This window comes from Hippopotamus amphibius, chromosome 6, assembly GCF_030028045.1.
Source record: "Hippopotamus amphibius kiboko isolate mHipAmp2 chromosome 6, mHipAmp2.hap2, whole genome shotgun sequence".
Taxonomy (NCBI): Eukaryota; Metazoa; Chordata; class Mammalia; order Artiodactyla; family Hippopotamidae; genus Hippopotamus; species Hippopotamus amphibius.
The window spans coordinates 84,075,676-84,099,925 of NC_080191.1; the positions used below are offsets into that span (position 1 = coordinate 84,075,676).

Genomic DNA, 24,250 nt, shown 5'->3' on the forward strand with positions numbered 1-24,250 from the left:
TTAAAAAGCAATTTGGAGTAAGAGAGTGTTGAAAGAAAATTCTGAGAGTCCTGTGTTTCTGCATGTCTTGTAAGCAGAGACATTGACTGCCTTTTTTCCAGGCTATTTTTCAAGGACATATGTTTAGCAAACAATCTTAGGAGTCAGAGACTGTCTCATACTGGAATTAACAGCAGATCTCTGTAACAGAGACAAAGCCTCCCCTGAGGCATAAGTCAGGAGGCTCACTGTCCATCATAAAAGATTTGGGTTCCTCAGCTCAGGAATTCTCCTGTACTCCTACGCGGGCAGCCTGGTACTCTAGCCACTGCTACCGCCGTGCGTTTAAACCATTCTTTTCTCTAATCCAGGAGTCGCACGTCTTCTGCCCATATCCATGGTGCTGCAGCAGGCTAACTTGTTACTTTGCAAGTGGGATAAAATCTCAGACCCTTCACAGTCCTTTAAATAGTTCCTCATGGAAATCTGGCAAATATTTTGATCTATTATGACTTAAATGCAAAAGAAATGCCATATTCTTACCTCTGCTGATCAAAACTTCATTTTAATATCATTAAACAACCAATGTAGTACTTCCAGTTACTGATCCTTGCTAAAAAAATACTGCTCCCCCTATGAAAAAGAAAAAAATAACATCTCAAACAAAACAGCAGACTTAAAAATGTCCATTTTAAGGAAACCTATGCTTTGTTAGCTACTTACTACTTAAAATTTATCTAAAATATCCATATTCTTCATAAGACTTAGGAATAAGTTTTAGAGATTTGTTTTCATTCACAGTTTCACATATCAGTATAAATTTATATCTTTGTTATGATTCACTTGTGTATACTTCAAAGTACAATAACAGAAGAGTGCTTTCTTAGTTCAGTGGCTCGGAAACAATCTTCATGAATACCCAAAACAGTATAAACATTAATTTTTAAGATGTAAAATTCACCATTTTAAAATATGTAATTCCTGAGTAATATTCCATTGTATATATGCACCACATCTTCTTTATCCCTTCCACTGTGGATGGACATTTAGGTTGCTTCCATGTCCTGGCTATTGTAAACAGTGCTGCTATAAACACTGGGGTGCATGTATCTGTCTGAATTATGGTTTTCTCTGGGTATATGCCCAATAGTCGGATTGCTGGGTCATAAAAAGAACGAAACTGGGTCATTTGTAGAGACATGGGTGAACCTAGACACTGTCATACAGAGTGAAGTGAGTCAGAAAGAGAAAAACAAATATCGTATATTAACGTATATATGTGGAATCTAGAAAAATGGTATAGATGATCCTACTTGCAAAGCAGAAACAGAAACACAGAGGTAGAGAACAAATGTATGGATACCATGGGGGGAGAAGGGGTGGGAGGAATTGGGAGATTAGGATTAACATACATACACTACTGATACTATGTATAAAATAGATAACTAATGAGAACATACTATACACACAGGGAGCTCTACTCAGTGCTCTGTGGTGACCTGAATGGGAAGGACGTCCAAAAGGGAGGGGATATATGTATATGTATGGCTGATTCATTTTGCTGTACAGAAGAAACTAACACAACACTGTAAAGCAACTATACTCCAATAAAAACTAATTAAAAAATATGTAATTCCCTTGGCAGAGTGATTTCTAAAACTTCACACACACCCACACACACACACATACACATACATAAATATGTGAAATATGTGCATGTATATACACATGTATGCTATGAGCTATTTAAAATATTTTAACAAAAAAGGTTGCCTGGATATGCTATGGATAGTTTTTTCACACTCCAAACACTCATTGCTTAAATTTAAAAAGTCTTTTGCCTTTGACATAATTATTTTAGGTACTAAAAAGGTCAGAATAAAGACTACATTCACTCTTCTTCATAGGTTTTTTCTTCTTATCTCCATCAAACAGATATAGACGTCTTTACTTCTTTACTTCCATAATTGTTATTTTAAACCTTAAAAGTCACATCAAAAGATTTTTACAGTAACTATTTCTAAGGAGATCAAAATGATACTACTTTATATAAGGTATTTCCCATTTCACAGAGGTAGCCTCTTCTCTAAGATAGCTTTCCCTGTACATATATTCTTGTGTGCAGGGTTCAGATCATGTTCCAGCCCTGACTGTGAGTCAAGTTTGGTTAGGTCTCTATGCCTTAACTTACATAGATATAAAACAGGTATTCATTCATTCAAACATTTACTGAACACTTACTATAAGCGAGGAAATGCAAGAGGTCAAGGCATAGCCAAGTTCCTGACTCCTCAAAGAGCTCACTAGCCACCAAGAAGAGATAAATATATATAAGCACAGAACAATGGTTAAAACAAGGCTTAGGATCTGAGCCCCAGAGCCAGCATTTTGATAGTTACCCCTAGTGTCTTCATTTTCTTCATGGAACATAGCATCCCTACCACCTAAATCAGTAGGTCTGTTATCTGGGGAAGAAACAAACTTTTTTCTCATTTAAGCCATTTAATTCTGGATCCCTTTACAGCAGCCTTTACCTTAACACAGAAATTAATACCAGAATCAGAGTACTGCCACAAAATCCTAAAATATAAAATACATGGCACTGGCTAAGTCACTGGGTAGCAGGCAACAGGGAAACAGATACTACTAGACTAATGGTGACCCTTGTTATACTGGAGCAAAACATTCCATAAACTATTGCCTACAATAACTTACAGAACTTGGTGCCCATAAAAAGCCCAGAACTTCAGGGAAAGTAGATGAAAAGAACCACAATATTCATGTGCATCAGTGGTTCTTTGCTGCGTATACTCAGGCAAGAACTGGCCAGTCTGCAAGGAAAGATGGAAGGAAATATAGAGAGTAGAAACGTGGGTCCTTGTGGTCAACTCCTTCAATACCTGCATTATCAGGAGATAAGATCATTAGTACTTTTCTCAAAGACTTCTCCTAAGACTTTATTTTTCAAAACAAACAACTTTTTATTGAAGCATAGTTGATTTACAATGTTGTATTAGCTTCAAGTATACAGCAAAGTGATTCTTTTTATATATTTTTTCAGACTCTTTTCCATTATAGTTTATTATAAGATGTTGAATATAGTTCCCTGTCCTATATACAATAGGTCCTTGTTATTTATCTATTTTACATACAATAGTTTTCATATCTCCTAATCCCAACCTCCTAATTTATCCCTCCCCCACTTCCCCTTTGGTAACCATAAATTTGTTTTCTATGTCTGTGAGTCTGTTACTGTTTCATAGATAGGTTCATTTGTGCTACATTTTAGATTCCACATATAAATGATATCATATGGTATTTGTTTTTCTCTGACTTACTTCACTTAGTCTGTTAATCTCTAGTTGCATCTGTGTTGCTGCAAATGGCATTACTTCATTCATTTTTATAACTGAGTAACATTTCATTGTATATATATACAACATCTTCTTTATCCATTCATCTGTCAATGGACATTTAGGTTGTTCCCATGTCTTGCCTATTGTAAATAGTGCTGCTATGAACATAGGGGTGCACGTATCTTTTTGAATTATGGTTTTATCCAGATATGTGCCCAGGAGTGGGACTGCTGGATCACGTGATAATTCTATATTTAGTTTTCTGAGGAACCTCCATACTGTTTTCCATTGTGGCTGCACCAACATACATTCCCACCAGCTCTGAGGAGGATTCCCTTTGCTCCACACCCTCTCCAGCATTTGCTATTTGCAGACTTTTTAATGATGGCCATTCTGACTGGTATGAGGCGATATCTCATTGAGGTTTTGATATGCATTTCTCTCATAATTGGTGATGCTGAGCATCTTTTCCTGTGCCTGTTGGCCATCTGTATGTCTTCTTTGGAGGAATGTCTATTTAGGTCTTCTGCACATTTTTCAATTGAGTTTTTTGGTTTTTTGTTGTTGAGTTGTATGAGCTGTTTGTATATTTTGGAAATTAAGCCCTTAGTCAATTGTATCATTTGCAAATATTTTCCTCCACTTTGTAGGCTGTCTTTTTTTTTTTTTTTTTATGGTTTTCTTTGCTGTGCAAAAGCTTGTAAGCTTAAGTTTCATTTGTTTATTTTTGCTTTTATTTCCATTACTCTAGGAGAGGAATCCAAAAGAAATATTGCTGTGATTTATGTCAGAGTGTTCTGGTTTTCCTTCAGGTGTTTTATAGTATTCAGTCTTACATTTAGGCCTTTAATCCACTTTGAGTTTATTTTGTATATGGTATTAGAGAATGTTCTAATTTCATTTTTTGACATGTAGTTGTCCAGTTTTCCCAGCACCACTTATTGAAGAGACTGTCTTTTCTTCCCTCCTTTGTCATAGATTAATTGACCATAAGAGTGTGGGTTTATTTATGGGCTTTCTATCCTGTTCCATCAATCAATGTGTCTGTTTTGGTGCCAGTAAGATACTGTTTTGATTACTGTAGCTTTGTAGTATAGTTTGAAGTCAGGGAGTGTGATTCCTTCACCTCTGCTCTTCTTTCTCAAGATTGTTTTGAATAGTTGGGGTCCTTTGTGTTTCCATACAAATCTTAAATTTTTTTGTTCTAGAAAACCCTAAAGACGCTATTAGAAAACTACTAGAGCTCATCGATGAATTCAGTAAAGTTGCAGGATACAAAATTAATATACAGAAATCTGTTGCATTTCTATACACTAACAATGAACAATGAGAAAGAGAAATTAAGGAAACAATCCCATTTACCATTGCATCAGAAAGACTAAAATACCTAGGAATAAACCTACCTAAGGAGGCAAAAAACCAGTACTCCAATAACTATAAGATGCTGATGAAAGAAATGGAAGTCAACATAAACAGATAGAAAGGTATACCATGTTCTTGGACTGGAAGAATCAATATTGTGAAAATGACCATACTACATAAGGCAATCTACAGATTTAATGCAATCCCTATCAAATTACCAATGGCATTTTTCACAGAACTTTTAAGAATTCTTGATGAAATGAAGGAAACCAGCACTGTGGCTAAGACTACATAAAGGTGCTGCCATCCCCCCTCCTCCCTCGTCCCCCCACCTGCTGTTTCAGATGGCTTCAAGACAGTGGACATTAGAATGAGAGAAAGTGGTGAGTGCACAGAGAGCAATAAATAAGACAGGCTTGAGAACTACACCAGGAAAGAATTTTGCTACAGTCACTGGCACCAGAACTGAATGGAGACAAACATAAATGAATCCTACTATATATTTGAGAGAACTGTATTTGTCAAAGAAATTATAAGCTAACCTGCAAACACCTGTGACTGTGCAACTTGCAGGATGGCAAGCCTGCAGTAGCAGGAAACTATGAAAACTATATGCCCTCCAAAGTGGGAAAATTTTCAACAGCAACTTCAGATGTGACCATGGAGGTTCATATAAGGAAGAAACACCCAGACAACAAAGACAGGGGTCATGGTGCAATGAACGTAGGCATTCTTACCAGAAAGCAGATAACAGCTGCTCCACGGTTACTGCCCAGCATTACTCTCAACCAGGGACCTCTATGTGTTTCTCATTGTTTGCTAACCCAAATGGAAAATTTTATTACTCTTTTCCTGTTTCTGATCCATCACGATATGTTGGGTCGATGTGGGAGGGGTAAGGAAGGAACAAATAACTGTGTTTTATCTACAGGTCTCTCAACTTGCGGATCTGACAGGAAGTACTGATCCCTCAGTTGGCTTAGTGCAACAAGAGGATGGCACCTAGGCTGTCTCCTTTGGGGAAAGGAGCTGGAGTGTTTTCAGTAGGTAGAATGAAGGATACACATGGACATTTGGGTTGCTGAATTGCAAGACTGTGGTTGACTACTTGTCATTTGTTTTCCTCTTCTTCCTTGCCAAAAAGTCACCCAGCCTGAGACTACATTTCCCAACCACCCTTGAGGCAGGTATGGGCCAATCAATCCTTTCTGAGGAATGCAAACTGCCTCACTTTTTTAAAACGCAATTCTTTGCCCTGGACTTCATTGCTTCCCTTTTTTACAGGCTGGAATACCTTCTTCATAGTGACCTAGTATTGACCACACAGATTAGGACAAAACCCTGAAGAATGGTAAAACAGAAAGATGGAAAGATTCTGGATTCCTGAATGGTTTCATAGACCACAGATGTTGAACTTATCTACACTGCTCAGACTTTTATGTCTTATATAACTTTTTATTACAGCAACTGCACCTAACCTATACCCTAAGTAATATATCCCCCCTTTGGGCTATTTTCAAAGACACAGGCAGATGATCCTTTATATCATATATTACACATATTAATTAATAATTATATATTATATATAATATTGTTATTATGTGTAACATAAAATGCTATATAATAATATACACTGTCTGAAAATAATTCAAATTGTCTCTCCTTGTTCTCTTCCAAAATCCAACAGCTTTCCACCACGTTCGGCAGTACTGCCTTACAATGGCCTGTATGTCGACCTTACAGAATCTATATCTCCCATCACTTCTCTGACCTCATCTCCTATCAGTCTGCCCACTCCAATCACATGGTTTCCTTGTTATTCCTCACACATACCAAAGAGATTCCTGCTTCAGGGCATCTGCTGTGGTTCCCTGGAACACTCCTCCCTCCAGAACATCCAAATGACTCACTCCTTTACCTCCTTCTAGTCTTGATTCAAATGTTAACTTCTCAAACAGGCCTTTCCTGGCCACACCATCTAAAATAGGACTCTCCTCTTCTGACGCACCCCTATCTCTTCCCTCCTTTATTTTTTCTTCTCAGCACTAATCTCCATCTAACAAACTAAAGATTTTACTCATTATTTCCCCCCAGTAAAATGTAAGCTTCATGAAGGCAGGAAATTCTGACTACTCTGTTCACAGCTGTATCCCCATTGCCTGACACACAGCAAGCACTTAATTTAAGATTTTAAGGAATGCTTAATAATTAACATTAAATATTCCATGAATATTAACTATTATGATTTTTCTCCTATTTAAACCCAACCGACTTGAAGAAAGGAATTATTACACTGATATATTGAAAACAGACATGCATGAATAAACTTTTATGATAAAATTCCTTTACCAGTATAAGTCCAAGGTCTGTTAGCAATTTCCTTCGCTTTTCCTCTCATATCCTGCAGTGCTTTTTGTTCTTTTTTTGCTGCCTAATTTTCCTCAATTGATCCCTTTTTACTGATTATCCCCTAAGTAGAAACATGCATGTACAGATATATACAGAGTAATACTGATAAATCTATTTTTCATTCCCCCCCAAAAACAAAAGAGAATTATTTTTATTTTTATACATTGGTAGAAGAAAAAAATTCAAAGAAGAAGAGACTAAAGGAAAAGGAGAGTAGACAAAAGAGAAAGGAAAGAAAAATTCAGAAGACTCTCAAGAGTCCAGGGGGATCTGTGGGACCCTCACCTCATAAACCGCTCTTTCTCATCATAGGGAGTGACTGCTACACAGCTCCACACAATCCTTGTTGCCCTAGCGTGATCAGAGGCTTCTAATTTTCAAGTAGGTATTGAAAATGTTTTTTCTAAAGATTTTCACCTAAATTTCTCCTAAATCTTAGATGTTACCAACTAGTTAAAAAACAAACACAAACAAAACCTGTGTAGTGAAAATAAAACTCCTCTACAGGGCAAATTCATTCAAAGTTTGGAATCTCTGACTTCCACAGATTCTCATGCCACTCAGCTCAGCAAGCAAAGAATCTTTCATGAAATAGGGAAATCCTGGCCTGTCCTCTCTCAAGGATGAAAGAAGTTGAAGAAAGGACTTCTCTCCTTTTACCCAGACGTGCCTGGGAGACTCTTCATTGCCAGGAACTCCCTGCACCATCAGAAGCTGTGAGCTTCATGGCCTCCTCCACAGCCTGCTAGACGGATTAGATCTGTCACTTTCATCTGAGCCTCTGAAGCTACGGGAACCCTGGCTTACCTGAGAATGGTGGTCCACTCTTCTCCTGGCCCTGGCAAAGTAGCCTGAACAGAATATTCTGAAAGGTCTATTCAAGTAAGGCCCCTGCCTGGACCACTTCCTAGGTCCCTAAGAAAGAACTGAGCAAACTACAAACCTCAATCCAAAGACGCCACAGGGAAACCTCAAACAGGAACTGCCCTGATACTAAGTGAGAAACATATGCTGACGGGCTTTTCGATCTGAAGAGGGATTTCTCTGACACTCAAGTCCAACGATCCCTTGTAACATCTCAGGGAAAGGCAGCCCACTCCCAGAGAAAGGCGGTCACCTATTAGTCTGAAAATCAGCCTTCGCCCTCGCAACTGCTACATCCCACACGGTGGCCACCAGCCACACTGGTTACTGAACAATCGAAATGAGACCAGTGTGACTGAGGAACTGAATTTTTAATGCTTAAAGTCATTTCCATTTACATCCAAACACTGAAGCAGTATAGATATTTTTTCATTAAACATAACTTTATTGTTTTGATAGGACTGTATTTTACTTTAACTGCTAGACAGTGTACTAACTGACATACGCTGTGACTGAGAAATACACACCAAGTTTCAAAGACTTAGTACAGAAAAAGAATGTAAATATCTCATTACTATGTTTTTTATATTGATCACATCTTGAAATATGCTAGATATTCTGGATATGCTAGGTTAAATAAAATATATTATACAAATTAATTTTATCTGTTTGTTTTTATTTTTTAAAATGTAGCTCCTAGGATATGTTTAATAACACGTATCCCACGTATTTCTGGAATGCCAAGCCATCTCCTTAACCACTAGAGTGCACAGTAACTGCCCCAGAAACAGTGCTGGGTGCGTAAACCCTGTGCCTAGCTTCTAAGACCAGGGATGCTCACTCCCATCAGACCAGCTGAGACCTCCCAGTATCCGCAAGGGGAGTCTGGGCATGGATATCGTGAAAAATGTGGGAGATGCTCCTGCTCCCCCCACACCCACCCTAAAACAGTAGCTAACCATTCTGAACTCAGTCTGAACTCCTGAGTGTCTCAGAAACCTGAAACAGGACACAGAAATGTCTGAAACTAAGAGGCATAGTTCAGAGGTTTCTTAAAATAAACTATGTACCACAGGCGATGATGAGATCCTCTCTCAGAAATCAAAGAGATAACAGCCTTGACTCTTGAACTATGAACCCAAAATAGATGTCTTGATGATGCTCTTTCTCCTAAGGCCAAGGGTAAAGACACTGAACAAACTGGAGATTTCTGACACTCCCTTTGTGAACCTAAGAAATAAAGGGACCACTTTTATCAATTATGGAGCCAACGGCTCCAACTTCTGAATTCCATTCCCAAGTCAGCAGCCATGGGACAAATGGGTTCAGAGCCTGTAACACTGACAGTTCAGATAATGATGCCCAATCATATGCAGAAGTTAGGTACTAAAGATACCACATAAGGCAAAAATCACCTATGGACCAACTTACCCTTAGAAAGGCTCCATGCTGGCAATCAATACATCATTTCTCAATGAGTAAAGCACATTCACTTTTTCTTCCAGCTTTAGGGAAAAACTCACTGGTTCGCCAGATGAACACTAGATAATGTAGTAAACTTGCACTTACGGGCCATAGTGTACAAAAATCTACACATCTTTAAATGTTCACACTCAGTGTAGTGAGACGTTCACATTATGACAGACACACAGGAACTGATACCAAATGAAGGAACATCAAATTCAAGCCCAACCAGATGAGCGACTCACACTATGACAGATACCTGGTGACTGAGGCTGACATTTGGGATCTGAGACCAGTGAAAGGAAGGGCATCTGACATGCACAGTTAAATTCAAGTTTGTTAAAAAGGAATATGATGGGAACAAAGAAATCCTCTAGATCTAGAAGGAGGTTAACTCAATCCATTTAATACTAGTTAGCCAATTTTGGGTCCATTTTTTTGGGCCTTCTCCCAGTGAAAAAGCAGGTAGCCCCAAATAGGGACACCCCGGAAGACTTCAGAATGCTGTTCTCATAACCTTGAGAAAATAAAAGATTCCAGTAACACCTAAGTTATGTAGCAAACCAAGGAGAGTAGGCTGATGGGTCTCCTGGCCAAAGTATGTTCAGCTGCCACCTTCCCTAAGTACCACTCACTTAGGGCACAGCAGAACTCCAATCCATGAGGCTCAGACCCTTACAGTCTTTGAGCTAGTCTCGACCAAGTCAAACCAGACAGCCATAAACTAAGAACAACCAGCCAGTGATGTGTGTACTAGTCTCGCAGCTCTCATCCTGCTATCTGGTGTGATTCTGGCCACCTAAGCTTGTCAAGTCTGCATTGGCTGGTTCAGTCTAAATATCTGGCCTATGGTCTTGTTTCTTGACCTACATTCAGTTCCCTTCGGGACTGACTGAGGCCTCAACATCCTGCCCAGCTCTGGAAGCTCTGTTTTTTAGGGGCGAAGCATCTAAGTCACTGGATCATATCCCACTTTGAAACGGCCAAGCCACCGGGCACTCTCCTGACTCTGAGGATCACCATCACTCAGATGGCATTTAATCTTCTCACCTTCACAATTATTCACACACACAAAACCTTTTCATCAGTAACATCTCTTATCTTAAAGGGTGATTCACAATGAAGATGAGCTTAAGAGAATTGCTAGAGTAAAGGGAACATGTAAAGTGAGGAAAATCACTGGTCTAGAACCTTTTGCTGCCACTCATCACTCATCGAAATGAACTCCTAAGGGCCACATACCATCCTGCACAAATTACAGAAATACTTAAGAAGAGAATAGAGTACTAAGTTCTTCTCTTCTTGGGGGGAGGGTAAGAGGGAGATCCTCCAAAGGAAAGATAGGCAGAATAGCTTGGTAGACAAACTATATTTTAAAAACCTATATGTTTCCCTGTTGATACCAAATACAGACCAAATAGCAATATCAAATACAAATCAAATACAGACACTGAGAACTTTCTGGAGCACTAACTCATACCAGGAACTTTTATTACTTCATCTAATTCTCATAAAAATCTGAAAGAGCTATTATTATTCCATTTATTACTTCATCTAATTCTCATAAAAATCTGAAAGAGCTATTATTATTCCAGGTGAAGAAACTAAGAAGCAAAAAGTTTACATACCTTATCCAAGGTCACACAGTTAGAAAATAATGGAAAAAGGACAAAACCCTCAAAAGTGTTGAACTTCATGGCCTATATTTAAACATATAATTCTAAAGTCCCACCTTAATTGCTTTAGGAAATAGATTCAACAGTCATCAAGCCATGAGATAAATATGCCCCTACTAAAAGAAAATCTGAAATCAGAATGAAATATTGATGAAAAAAATTACACTTGATAAATTAACTATATTCAGTTTTCCATGTAATTAACATTATTCCCTAATCATGAAATCTTCAAATTCCGCACACCCACAAATACAAGATCTGAAGTTTAAAGGCACTGCTATCTTCTAATTTCTTAAAAATTTTGGTTTAAACAGTTGTGTCTAACAAAAGAGAAATATATTATTACTCATTTTAGAACCGACGCTTAGATTAAGAAACACTCCCAGAACACTGTTAATTTTGGATAACTGTGTTAATATGATAGAAAAATCCATAGAAAAAATAATCTTTAAACATAACGTAGAAAGAATGTTAGTAACTTCTGACAGTATTTCGATGGTTGACTTACTACATGAATGAAGTAAAGAAACCGAGAAAGAACTTTTCTTGCTCATTATGGAACACTTAGTAAAAGATACTTTTGACGTTATATGGAAAATAGGGTTTAATTTATTACAAGCAGTTCATATAAACTTTTCAGATGTATATGCCACAAAACAAACCTTCCAGTAACATAATACAGAATGTCTTTGAATACATCATGTTATTATATATCTTAAAAATCCCAGAATAGCTTAAACTACCAAAACTAGTTACTCCTTTTAACATAAAGACAAATTCAGAAAGAACCACAATCATTATCCATTACCTAGTTCAGGGATCTGCCCAGCATTCCTGAAAATATTTCATCTTACTAGTTATCTCAACAGAGAACAAAACTCAGAACCAGAACAGAAGGTACAATCTTCTCTCTGAAAAATATTCTAAGAGACAATGTTTTCTTATCGGTTTATGCTTTCTTGCTTTCTTCAGTGTACTGTTAACTTTGGTAACAGACAGACCTGGATTCTAATTCAGACTCTCTAAGCCTCAGTTTTCTCAAATGGAAATAATATTTATAATTCTTAGGTCAAAAGGGCCTGACACTTTTATATTATCATTAAGAAAAAAGGGGCTAATTTTTACTAAATTTAGCACATCATTGATAACCAAGTATGAACTTGTTAAAAAATGGCAATCTTTGAAAATAAAACGGTAAAACTCACTGTGAAGTTGTTTCACCTACTCCCTGAAAAATCTAGACCTGTCTAAAAACTTGTGCTTTCTAACTTTTCTAAAAAATCCACTGGGCCCATGAGGAATGCTTTTTTCTGTTTTACCACTCTGCTTCTTACTCGTATTCATGTCTAAACCTTCTTTCTGACAAACAAGGAAAAACAAAACACTACTCACTTCAGGTCTATATGCTCCCATCTTCATCCATTTATTTAAATACATAATGAACATATCACAAAACTCACTTTTAAGTAGTTTTTTCTTAATACTCTGAATCAAAGCAAAGGAAATCCTTGCCCTTTCTATCCCCTAAAGAACCTCCACTCTCAAGGGTCTATATCAACAGCAAACAAAGATAAAATATAAGACAACAGAAATTCATGGAAATAACCAAAATATTGTTAACTTTACATTTTTAGTGTCAAATCTTGGCAAGCATAGGGCAAACATACTGAATGCTGCAGCAGCTGTTTCACTGCATATGAACATTAAACTAGTCCATAGTTCACGGCACATGCTACTAAACTCTCACAGAAGTCTGAAATTAAAAAAAAAAATCTAAATTGCTGTGATCTGGGATTTAAGCATTCAATTATATTCTTACGACATAGTCTAAAAGAGATAAAAATTAAGTGTTTATATAGCAATTTTCATCTGTGGTGGCCCTAAGCATGTTTAAATGATTAGGGCTTACTTTGCTTTTGAAAGGTTAGTGGGTAGCCACTTGTTTACTCACATATTATTGGGAGAGACACCAAGGTATAGAGGTTAAATGACTTCCACATACTAATGTCATGATTCATCATAAGAGTGTAGATCTTCTGACTTCTAACCCTGTGCCCACTGTCCACCATGAAACTTTATCTTAATTTTTAAGAGCACAGAATCAACTCACTATAAATACCAAGAGGAATTTGTAATAATTTACTTTTTTAATGAATAGCTACCTAGAAATGGACTTGCCTTTGAAAGACAGGAAGACTTCCTTCAAAAGCAGCAGTTATCTCTATTTGCATTGGAAAAATCATTTCAAAAAAAATCTTAAAAAAGCTGAGGAGTTCATCACCTCCTACCATATACAGTAACTGCTGGTTCTTCCAAGAGGTGTGGTTGCATGACCTCAGACCCTAAACAGTGTCTCCTACTTTTACCTCTAATATCACTTCAAATAAGAACTACACATTTTTGTCTTGGTGCTTCCCTTCTGTACAACAGAAACAGAAAAATTTAATTCCTACCTGACATAGACAACGTAAGGAAGAATTTACTGTTTGTGGACTGCTTTGAGATTCCAGAATGAAATACATAATCCAGTTGATCTTCGGCCCTAGAATAAAGGCAAACTTCACTGAGAGTGACTGCTTCCGCAGATGCCTTGAAAATAAGATCCTACAACGTTATTTACGTAGAGTTTTTTGTAAGCCAAATCTTGATCACAATGAAATGGAGGAAGAAACCTACACAAATGTTTAGAAAGTTCTTTTACCCAATTCAAAAATACTTCTGTGCCCAGATAGTTCTCCTTTAGTAAGGACACTAATTCTATAAGTTAGTAAAAACTGTATGCATTTATTAGAGAACAGAGACCATCACAAAAATGATGCAATCAATTGCAATAGCAAATATATAAAATATCAAATTAATAACTAATTTTATCTTTTAAAATTTTGTTAAATTTCATTTAAGATTAGTTCTCGGACAATAAAATCTCCAAATTTTAACCTTATGTTTGGAGGTCAGCCTTTATATTTTCATCAGGTCTGTCCTCAAGTTGCTTCTCTTGACATGTCATGTAAACACAGTTCTTAAAAATTAAAGTTTCTATCAGTAAGTGTAACAGGTTATTGCTACTGGCACTCTTTTGATGATATTTTCAGTCAGTGAGCAAAGAAAATGAAGAGATTTTATTAAACTGTCAACTGAACTAAGTATACTGAGGGGATACCTAGTTTAGGTAGAAAGTAAGAGACTAGAACTCTTCAGAGATTTAATACAAAGTAAAATGGACTGGAGTTAATAGGCTCGACCTATGCAAAAAGAAAAAAAAAAAAAAAACCTCACAGTTTTAGAGAAAAAAAAAGATCTAGATTAGAGAGTACGGATGGGATCAGGATGGAGAAAGACGGGAGGACAGGGGCCGTCAGAGGGAAAGCGATGAAGTAGGGACGGAGAGGAAAGGATTCAGGGAGCGAAGGAGGCACAGAATGAACCCCAGTGCAGAGCGATGCTAAAGCCAAACTCACCGTCGGAAACTCACACAGGAGAGGGAAGGTGAAGTACTGAAGGGGGCGAATGGGAAGAGCTCACAGCCAAGGCAGAAATGACAGAGGCGGCAGGGTAGGAAGCCTGGCCGGTGCGGGAAGAGCCGGCCCAGGGATGCACAGAGGGGGAAGAAATCCAGCGGCGCAAGGGGTACCCCGCCTCGCACGGAGGACCACCAGGGATGAGGAGCGGAACCGCGAAGGGGGGCACGGAAGGGAGCGCGGAGCGAGGGTGGGCAGAGGGCGAAGGGCGGGCGGGGGCGCGGGGGGCAGGGGTGGGGCGGGGGCGGGGGAGTCGGGGCGCCGGGGTGGCGGCAAGAGTGCGGGGCCGGGGCCGGGGAGAGGGGCGCGGGGCGGGCAGGAGGGAGGGCACGGAGGGCAGCGGCTCCGCACCCCGAGCGCCTCCGCACCGCCGTCCCCGCCGACCTTCAGCCGCCCGGCGCCGGCTCCCACCCGGTGCGGCCGGTGAGGGCCGGCGCGGCGAGCGCGAAGCCGGCGCAGAGGAGGCCGCTTCTCGCCGGGCCCGCGGGAAGGACACGGAGGCGGTTCGTGAGGGTCGCGAGCCGGGACGGGAGGACGTCGGGGGCTCACCTCTCGCCCGGCTTGGCCTCCAACCCGCCGGTCGGACGGAGGAGCCCGTGGTGTCGCTGGAAGAAGGCGGCCCCGCCCGGGTCAGCACCATCCCGCCGCGGGCCCCTCACATCGCCATCGCAGCACCGCAACCTCCGCCGCGGAGGAGCCGGCTCGTCACCGCCGCCCCGCGAGCGGCCCAGCGCGGCCAGCGAGCATGCGCAGTCGCCCTGTCCCGAGGGAGCCTGGCGGGCAGCGCTACCTGCGAGCCACAGGTCCCAACGCGAGGCCCCGCCCCCGGCCGCCCTCCCCTCTCCAAGCGAGACCCCGCCCCCCCGGCCTGCGCCCCGCCCCCCGCGCGCTCCGAGCGCCCGGGCCGGCCCGGCAGCTCTAGCGCCGACTGAGATTTCGAGAGCTCTGTCCGCTCTACTGGGCTCCCGCTCCCAAGCTCCCGCGAGAACGGGAAGTTTGCGTCAATAAAAAGCGCGGGCGCCTTGGAAGAGCCGGACTACGGGAGTGAGGAGCGTGAGTGACGGAGGGTTGGCACCTGGAGGAGAGCCAGGAGAGAGAATGCGGGAACTTGAGCTGTATTTCTCACAGCGTCCTTCTTTCTTCCCTCTTCCTCACTTCCTGCCCACGGTCCGGAATGAAGAGCTCGGTCCTCGCGCTGCTCACTCTGCGCAGCAGGAAGGGAAAGGACGGCTGCCCTTTGGGACTCGGTTGCTGCATTTGGTGGGAGGTGTCCGTGTTGCTGTGGTTACTGCTCGGTTGCTGACGCCCTAAAGGGCTGGAGGGCTAACTGAATGTAGCTCTTAGATTCCATTGACAGAGCCCGTGAAGGATAATCCTTCAGTGATCTACTTCGCTCACCCGTTTCTGAACCTAACCCAGCAGAACCTTTTGTGGTGCGGAAACCACAGTGTTACAAAAGCAAAGTTGAAAAGGAAGTTGCGGCTGCGGAGTGTGTTTTACAACTGAGGGGGGTGGCTAGTGGTGAGAGTTGTTTAACAATATGACTGTGCTTAATAGCACTGAACCGCACTTTTTAAAGTGCTTAAAATGAGGGCGGGGGAGGGATAAATTAGGAGTTTGGGATTAGTATATGCATACTACTATATGTAAAATAGGTAAACAACAAGGACTTACACTGTATAACACAGCGAACTAAGTTCAATATTTTGTAATAACCTGTAAGGGAAAAGAATCTGAAAAAGGTATATATATATATATATATATATATATATATACACACATAAATCGGAATCACTTAGCTGTATACTTGAAACTAATACAACACTGTAAATCAACTATACTTAAATTAAAAGTAGTTAAAATGGTAAATTTTATGTTATGTGTATTTTACCACAATGAAAATGAATTGGAAAGAAAAAGCTTTGTGAACTGATTTGGGAGTAAAACCTTGCCTTGTGGCGTAGATCACTTGGGGGACAGGTTTTGAATATAATTTAACCTCTGATATTTCTTCATCTTAGTATGTCTTAACATGATTGTAAGTGCCTTTTCAACCAGTATATTAGCATTTACACGAATGGCTTGCTTTCCTCGTTCCTAATCTCGTCTTTTTAAAAAATAGCCAAATAGAATTTTACTCTCCTTTCATATAAAGTTTTGTTTATTTTGTGATTTGAATTGTAACCTCACAATTGAAAGAAAGCCTTTTCCTTTTTTTTTTTAGTTCTGGCTCTCTTTGGAAGATATACTAAGTATCCAGTTATTTGCATTTCCATATCTATGCCTTCCCTAAAATTCACCCTGTGCCAAGATTCCTTCCCTATTAATGTATTCTTTTTGTTCAAATCGCATTTTTAATTCACCTGTGTGCCAGAGAGTGTACTAATCTTGCAGGATACCAACATGAATAAAACAGAACTTGGGTGCACTCTTTTATGTGACTGCCTTGTGATGTGATGTATGTAGTGCAGAGATGTGTGTACAGTGAACTACTGGAGCTCAGAAGAGGATTAATCCAGTTTAGGTTGGGAGAGTTCGTGAGTCAAGAAAGACTTAGAGAAGGAAATGATTCCAGAGAATTAATGCAGTGGAATATGTGTGTGTTTAGGGGTGGGGTGGGGGGAGGAGGAATAGAGGGGGAAAAGATCGCTTGAACAAAACCAGGCAACGAGAAACTGATCTTTGCACAGAACTAAGACTAAGCAATTTGGTGCCACAATTTGGAGATGTGAAGCTAGAGAAGCAGGCAAAATTCAGATCATGATGAGCCTTTGAAGGATTTCAAGGAAAGATCAATTTAACTAGTATTTTTTTATTACCTATTTAGTGTGTGCCAAGCACTGTGCTAGTGACTAGAGGACAAGGAGGTTTGAGTCACTCCCAACTCTCAGGGAGTTTACAATCTAGTAAAGGAAACAGGTACCGCAGAAGTCAAAAAGTTGTACCAAAGAGTTAAAATTGGGGTAGGCAGAAGGTTCTTTGGGAGCCCAGAAGAGGAGCTCCCTTCTAACTAACCTAGAAGTTTAGACAAAACTTCCTGGAAATGATTTGTCAATAGAAAAATATAAAATACTCTCTTAAAATTAGAAAAATTATGGTATCTCCTGTCATACAGGTTATTAGAGTGCAGAATGGGTTGATCTAGGTGTCAGATTACCTGATTCAAGTTGTAAATATGCAGTACACTGTGTCATCTGAAGAGTCTGTGTAATCTGTGTAATCCTAAATTCTCTAGGCCTCAGTTTCTCTCATAACAAGAGAATCAGATCATATTGTATCTAAAGTCTTTTAGAAATTTCATGGCTCTACATTTACTTCCCATTTATCTCCCCAGGTTTTGAGTTAGCCTCTATGCTGCTAATTAACACTGTTGTGTCACACTTAACACACTTAACGTTTAAACTCAGTTTTATGTTACATGTGTCATTATCTATCCATGTCATGCATCCTGAAAGGTTGCAAAATTGGAATCCTTTCTATCCTGTGGTTTACTGTCTATGGCTTACATGATTCAACTTTGGCATAGAATGTATCTGAATCTTTACTAAACCCTCTAATGGGAGTATTCCCTTAAACTTCTACACACTTGCACAATATTGGCTCAGCTAAAGATTGAGACATTAGAAGAAATGAATGCTGTAAATTTGGAAATAGCCTAGTGGAAAGATGTTTATTTGTCTGTTGCTAGACATTAATTCACTAAGCAAATAAACTTGCTTTTTCCTTCTTGGTATTTATGATTGTTAAAATACTCCTGTTGCTTTATTTTTTATTTTATTTTATTTTATTTTATTTTTTTTTTGGGGGGGGGTACACCAGGTTCAATCATCTGTTTTTATACACATATCCCCGTATTCCCTCCCTTCCTTGACTCCCCCCCCCTCAAGTCCCCCCCACCCTCCCTGCCCCAGTCCTCTAAGGCTTCTTCCATCCTCGAGTTGGACTCCCTTTGTTATACAACAACTTCCCACTGACTATTTTACAGTTGGTAGTATATATATGTCTGTGCTACTCTCTCGCTTCATCTCAGTTTCCCCTTCATCCCCCGCCCCCTCCCATACCCCGAGTTCTCCAGTCCATTCTCTGTATCTGCATCCTTGTTCTTGTTACTGAGTTCATCAGTACCATTTTTAGATTCCGTATATGTGAGTTAGCATACAATATTTGTCCTTCTCTTTCTGACTTACTTCAATATGTATGACAGATTGTAGTTCTATCCACCTCATTACATATAGCTCCATCTCATCCCTTTTTATAGCTGAGTAATATTCCATTGTATATATATGCCACATCTTCTGTATCCATTCATTTGTTGATGGGCATTTCGGTTGCTTCCATGTCCTGGCTATTGTAAAGAGTGCTGCAATCAACATTATGGTACAAGTTTCTTTTGGGATTATGGTTTTCTTTGGGTATATGCCCAGGAGTGGGATGACTGGATCATATGGTAGTTCTATTTGTAGTTTTTGAAGGAACCTCCAAATTGTTTTCCATAGTGGCTGTACCAACTTACAGTCCCACCAACAGTGCAGGAGAGTCTCCTGTTGCTTTAAGTTGGTCATTACCAAGTGTAAATTTTTTTTTCTTTTTTTAAAATTAGTTTATTTATTGGCTGCGTTGGGTCTTCGTTGCTGCATTTGGGCTTTCCTCTAGTTGTGGTGAGTGGGGACTACTCTTTGTTGTGGTGCACAGGCTTCTCATTGCGGTGGCTTCTCTTGATATGGAGCACGGGCTCTAGGCAAGCAGGCTTCAGTAGTTGCAGCACATGGGCTCAATAGTTGTGGCTCACGGGCTTAGTTGCTCTGCAGCACATGGGATCTTCCCGGACCAGGGATTGAACCCTTGTCCCCTGCATTGGCAGGCGGATTCTTAACCGCTATGCCATCAGGGAAGTCCCTCAACCGTAAAATTTTAACTTAAAAATAAGATACAGTCAAAATTATTCCACAGCTTTTTCCAGGAATGTAATTCTTTTTGGCATTTTGTATAGGGAATTCTGACTTCCTTTAAACAAAAAAAATTTTTTGGTAAGAATTGGAATATTATCTAATAAATAAAGTATTATAGTATCAATGAAATACTAACCCCCCTTCTGGGGCAGTCACTCTCGCCTCCTTGCAAAATATAGATTTAATCATTTGCAGACACTCGGGAGAGTGCCCACAGTACTCAAGTTTTTTAAAAGTTATATAATCAAAAATACGAGATGGAGCAAAAAAATTTTCATTATAGGACTTCCTTCGTGGGTTACTAACAACTACAAACCAGAAGGGCAAATGTATTACTTCACAACTTAATGTCATAACATTATTTCATGACTTAATAGGTATGGGCTTTCTGGAGGAATCATAATATAAAACTCAATTACCAAGCTTTCCTTCCCTGTAATGTAATGGCAAACCCTCCAAAAAAAAGTTTTCTTCTGTTTTTTTCTTTTCTTTTCTTTTTTTTTGGCCTGATAATGTTGGTTGCTTCTGAGAGGGAAACTTGGAGGGCTGGGCTTCTGGTGAGGGGAGGGAAAGAAGACTTTTTATTGTATATTCTTCTGAGTTTGAACCTAGTGAATGTATTAAAGACAAAAAAAGTTTGAATCTATGTTAAATGATAGTTTTTAAAATGTACCTAGACTTTAATGATGATATTACTGAAAAAAGAAAAAAAAAATCCCTGATAGCTACAAACAAGTGTTTGCCGTACAGTGTGAAAGGGGCAAACAGTGACTGCGTGGCTGCAGCTCAGATTATCTGGATTTCCTAAAGACAGAGTGCCTGCTTGGATCATTCAGAGAGAATCTGTCAGACAGAAGTTCCTCCCACCACTATCCCACTGAATCATTCCTATGAAGTGTAATTATCACCTAGCACCATGTGACAGCAATGAAATGATTTCTGAATTATTCTCTTCCTCATATGCTAGAAGCGTACCATGATTTTTTAAAAAATAATATTTATACTAGTTACCATTTGATCTGTGAGAGCAAACATATTAGGGCAACTATCTCACTCTTCTAATGACTCACACATTCTTATCTGGAGTCCCGATCCTTAATTCCAGCCACAAAGCTTCTTTCTGTCTCATATCAGACTCTGTCACTGAGGTATCCTGGCAACTCCTCTTACTCAACATCCCAGATACATCCTGCTCCCCTTTCCCCATCACACACAGCTCCATCTCCCTCCCGACCTTCTAGTGTCTGTTAATGACCCTCCCTTCCCATTTTCCTGAGCCCAGAACCCCATGGCTGTATTAGCAACTTTATGGATTGAGCACAAAATCAAAAATTCCAAATAGTTTTCTGATATCTGTGACCTTATACATTTGCATGGGCTTCTTTTCTGGCTTCCTGATCTGTAAGATGGGTATCATAAATAGAAGATGCTTCATGAGGTTGTTGTGAAATTATTACAAAGATATTTCACCAAAAAAAAAAAAAAGTACACATTTCTAATTATTCTGGGCACTGGCAGCAATAATGAAAAGTAATGGAAAATTGAGATCAATTGAGCATATAATAAGCGTCCATAATTAGTGTTTAATTTCTTCCTGAAAAACAACACGTACAATTCTAAACTCCTATGTCAGTTTACAGACCACAGAGAACGCAAAATTAACTTCGTATGTTTAAAATCTCTTCAGTAGAAAACTCTTCTTTCCACTTCTCACTTTTTGCATTGGGAACATTGATGGGAATACAGTAGAAAGAAAAAAAAAAAAACTATAATAAAATCCTTTTTCTATATTACAGTTGTCTTTATGTTTTATTTTTTTCTTGGGTAACTACAAAATTTACTTATCCTTAAATTTACTTGAAACGTGTAACAGTTGCTAAATTTGTCTTGGGTATTGAAAAAAAAAAAGCTTCTTTGTACTAGGAAATATGAATTTCATTTATTATTTCCGTTGTTTTTAAGAGCTACCTGAACCACTGTTTTTTAAGTATTCAGGGGAAAAAAAGCAGTTTAAAGTGATCTGGGAGGTGAGAAAACAGCTTTTGAGTGATTCTATTTGTAGAAACTTCTTGAAGAGAACATATGCCTTTGTATTTGCTTTTACAAGTTAAGGGAAAATATTCTTGGCAGTTGCTTTTCTTTTTTCTTACTTTATCACCATGTGGAATGTAAGAATTAAAAGCTGACAGAGGATTTTATTGTTACTCCTTTAAAAAAATCTACTAATTTTTTGTTGGTTTAAAATGATCATACAAATACTATATTGTCAAGATTGCAATTTGTAGGTGAAAATTTTACAAGTGCTAAAGCAAAACTTTATTAGCTTTTAAAAATAGTTTATTGAGATACATTTGGCAAAAACTGCACTTATTTAACATATACAACTTGATACATTGATGCTTGTAAAATCATCACCATAATGAAGACAATGAACATATTCATGACCATGAAAAATTTCCTTGATCCTCTTTATAACTCTACATCCTGTCCCCTTCCCTACTCATGCCCATCCCTAGGCAAGCACCGAACTAATTTATTTCACTACAGGTTAGATTTCATTTTCTAGAATTTTATATGAATGGAATCAATCATACAATGCCTACTTTTTTGTCTGACTTCTTTCACTCAGCACAATTATTTTGAGATTCATCTATGTTGTTGCACATACCAGTAATTCATTCTTTTTTATCATTGAGTAGTGCTCCAATGGATTAGTCAGCTCTGGTTGCCATAACAAAACACCATAGGCTGGGTGGCTTAGACAACAGAAATTTAATTCCTACAGTTCTGGAGGCTGGGAAGTCCAAGATCAAGGTGCTGGCCAGTCCAGCTCCTGGTGGGAGATTTGTTCCCGGCTTGCAGAAGGCTGCCTTCTTGTTGTGTCCTCACATGGTGGAGAGAGAAAGAGGGATCTCTTCCTCTTGTTACAAGATCACCAGTCCTGTTGGATTAGGGTTCCACTCTTTTGACCTCAGTTAACCTTAAATACTTCCTAAAAGTCCTGTCTCCTGATACAGTCTCATTGGGGGTTAGGGCATCAACGTATGAATTGGTGGTGGTGTGGTGGATGTTTCCAGTTTTGGACTATTACATATAAAGCTGTAGTGAACATTTTTACATGTATTTGTATGGCTGTATACTTTCATTGCTCTTGGATAATGCCTACAAATGGAATGAATGGGTCATATGGTAGGTGTATGTTTAACGTTTAAGAAACCGTCAAACTGTTTTCCCAGTGATGTACTAATTTGCATTCCCACAAGCAATGTTTGAAAGTTTCAGTTGCTTTACATCCTCCTCAACATGGTACGGTCAATCTTTTTATTGCTACTATCCTAATAAGTATATAATGATGTCTTATTGTGGTTTTTTAAAAAAAATAATTAATTAATTAATTTGGTTGTGCCAGGTCTTAATTGCAGCAGGGAGGCTCCTTAGTTGTAGCATGCGGGCTCAAGGACTCCTCAGTTGTGGCTCACCAGCTCCTTAGTTGTGACATGTGAACTCTTAGTTGTAGCATGCATGTGGGATCTTGTTCCCTGACCAGGGATCGAACTCAGGGCCCCTGCATTGGGAGCGTGGAGTCTTAACCACTGCACCACCAGAGAAATCCTCTTACTGTAGTTTTAATGTACATTTCTCTAATAACTAATGTCTGGAAGGAGCATTTTTGTCATGAGTTTTTTTGTCATCATGTAACTTTGGTGAAGTGTTTGTTTAAATCGTTTGCACATTTTGTTATGGGGTTTTTTTCTTGTTATTGATTTTTGAGAGTTCTTTATATATTCTGGATATACTGTACATTTTTAACAGATAGGTGATTTGCAAATATTTTCTCTGAGTCTGTGACTTATCTTTGCATTCTCAACAGTATCTTTTGAAGATCAAAATCTTTAAGTTTTGAAGCCTATTTTCTCAGTTTTTTCCTTTTGTGAAGTGTATATTTGGTGTCATAACTAATAAAGTTTTCCTCTGATTCAAGGTCACAATGATTTTCTCCTACGTTTTGTTATAAAAGTTTTAACATTTAAATCTAAAATCCACCTTGAGTTAATTGCTACATATGGTATGAGACATGGATTGAAATTATTTTTTATTTTTTGCATATAAAAATCCATTTGTTCCAGCACCATTTGTTGAAAACACTATTCTTTATCCATTGAATTGCCTTTGCACCTTCGTTGAAAAATCATGTTGATATATGTGTCTATTTCTGAACTCTGTTCTTGTTCTAGTTTCTTAATTGAAAGTATTGATTTGAGAACTTTTTTCTTTTCTGTATAGGTATTTAGCAGTATAATTTTTTCCCCCTAAATACTGCCTTAGCTTTATCCCACAAATGTTGATGTGTTTGTTTTCATTTTCATTCTGTTCAAAATACCTTCTAATCTCCCATTTCAGTCTATCTTTAACCCATGGAATATTTAAAAGTATCGTGTTTAGTTTCAAAATATTTGAGATAATTTTAGAGATATTTCACTTATAATTTTATGCCATTGTGGTCAGAAAACATACTTTGTATGACTTGAATCTTTTAAAATGTATTGATACTTTAAAATAGTCCAGAATATAAACTATTTTCATAAATATTCTGTGTACACCTGAAAAGAATGTGTATTCTGCTATTATTGAGTGGAACATACTAGATATGTTATTTATGTCAAGTTTACTGA

General features: G+C 38.9%; 1 protein-coding gene across 9 annotated transcripts in view; it reads right to left on the reverse strand.

Moving 5' to 3' along the window:
- The window catches only part of FAM135A (family with sequence similarity 135 member A), a 113,862-nt gene extending 98,545 nt beyond the window's left edge, over positions 1-15,317 (reverse strand). For 6 of the 9 annotated variants that reach the window (XR_009054333.1, XM_057739289.1, XM_057739294.1 and 3 more), the window contains exons 1-3: positions 15,178-15,317; positions 13,564-13,652; positions 523-612 (exon numbers count right to left, since the gene is read on the reverse strand). The gene's annotated coding sequence lies outside the window, so the exon portion shown is untranslated. Of the gene's footprint in view, positions 1-522; positions 613-12,777; positions 12,864-13,563; positions 13,653-15,177 lie in introns of all 9 variants that reach the window. The other 3 variants (XM_057739286.1, XM_057739285.1, XM_057739288.1) reach the window with 3 other exon arrangements.
- Positions 15,318-24,250: the final 8,933 nt, after the last annotated feature.